The sequence below is a fragment of the Dendrobium catenatum genome, unplaced genomic scaffold (assembly GCF_001605985.2).
Source record: "Dendrobium catenatum unplaced genomic scaffold, ASM160598v2 original_scaffold_167986, whole genome shotgun sequence".
Lineage (NCBI taxonomy): Eukaryota > Viridiplantae > Streptophyta > Magnoliopsida > Asparagales > Orchidaceae > Dendrobium > Dendrobium catenatum.
This window is the reverse complement of record NW_021486410.1, coordinates 93-1487: the sequence shown is the minus strand read 5'-3', so window position 1 is coordinate 1487 and position 1395 is coordinate 93. Positions and strand designations below refer to the sequence as shown.

Below are 1395 nucleotides of genomic sequence, written 5' to 3'. Positions count from 1 at the left end.
ACCTTTTTAGTTAATCTTAGCTATATATTTGGTGAGCACACAACTTAAAATCTAAGATCTTTTCAATATGATATGATATAAATAAATCAAGTAGAAATAATTATAAATTATATACATTAAAATATTTTTATATTCCTTCACCAAAATTCAATTTACAATAATTAAGATATTAGCATTATATTCATCAGTCTACCTCTCAATACTTCCAATATGTTAACAAAAAAATATTTTGATCGGAAGTGAATTTCAATGAAAATATAAATTGAGAACTTCAAAAATTAAATTTAGGATCATCCAAACTTCCATTTTAATTCAAGAGCTTATTATATCTAAATTTAAGACCTAGCACAAAAAGTGTAGATTTTTTTTTGTTGAATTAAACTACCAAAGCCAAGCTACAGAGGAGGAAGCAGAACATTGAATAAGTAGCTTAAAGGCAACAGAGAACAAAAGGGCGAGGCGCGTGCTCAAAATGTGAAGCTCAATGGCGCCATATCTGTCACCAGCCTCGTTGCTGCAATGTCTGCCATAGTCGCCGCCAATTCAAGCGCCACTTCCTTGGAAGATGACTGCGCATCTCGTATCATCTCGTATCAACCACACCATTGCCATCGCCACCACTCTTGTGGCTTGTAGTGCGTTGAGGATACCGAGGCTCTTGGGGTCGAACGTGGCCACCTAGCCTCAGTTGTCACCTCCACCCATAGTGTCCGAACTACCGGCGATATCGCTGCTCTCACCACCTCTGTCGTTGCAGGTAATAAAAAAGCTTCATTATTCTCTAAAAATTTAGTATGATATAATGAGATAAACTGTCATTAATAGCAGTGCTGAGAAGAGCAGAACTATTGAAAGTACGCATTTTTAAGAAAATGTAGAACATTGCCTCCATTATTCTAGTGGAGAAGGGAATTCCGGGCCATCCGAACTACCATTCCGATGAAGCGAGGGGTTTGAGCGGGGAGGTCATGCTTGAGGTGGAACGTTCAAATACTATGATTTTTAGTTTGCCGCGCATTTAAAATTTCACTACAAGATTAAAATTTTCAACTCGGGCCAGGTTGGATCGTCGGGCTCTAGGTGTCAGCATTTTATTGGACCAACGCTAAGTTAGGAGTGACGTGCGTGATTTCGCGTGAGCTGATCGGTGTGCAAGATCGTGCTTAGGTCGTGTAAAATAGATGCGAATTCTGCGTTGGTGCGATTCAAAGGGGATTGACGAAATGTCGTATTTAGACTGTCATTTCGGAGTCAAAACGGGTCGGGTTCGGTCCGAACCCGGAAACTGACCCTGGCATATTCCGGGTTCGGGTAGACCCGACCGTTTTAAAACGAGAGTCGATTCTGGACCGAACCGCCGACCCACGCGTAAAAAACTTTGCGTGTCTAACTTCT

The 1395-nt window shown here is 40.6% G+C and overlaps 1 pseudogene; it reads left to right on the top strand.

Annotated features, from left to right (window-relative positions):
* The first annotated feature begins 401 nt into the window (after nt 1-401).
* On the top strand, nt 402-977 carry LOC114578818 (annotated as a pseudogene).
* The last annotated feature ends 418 nt before the right edge of the window (nt 978-1395 follow it).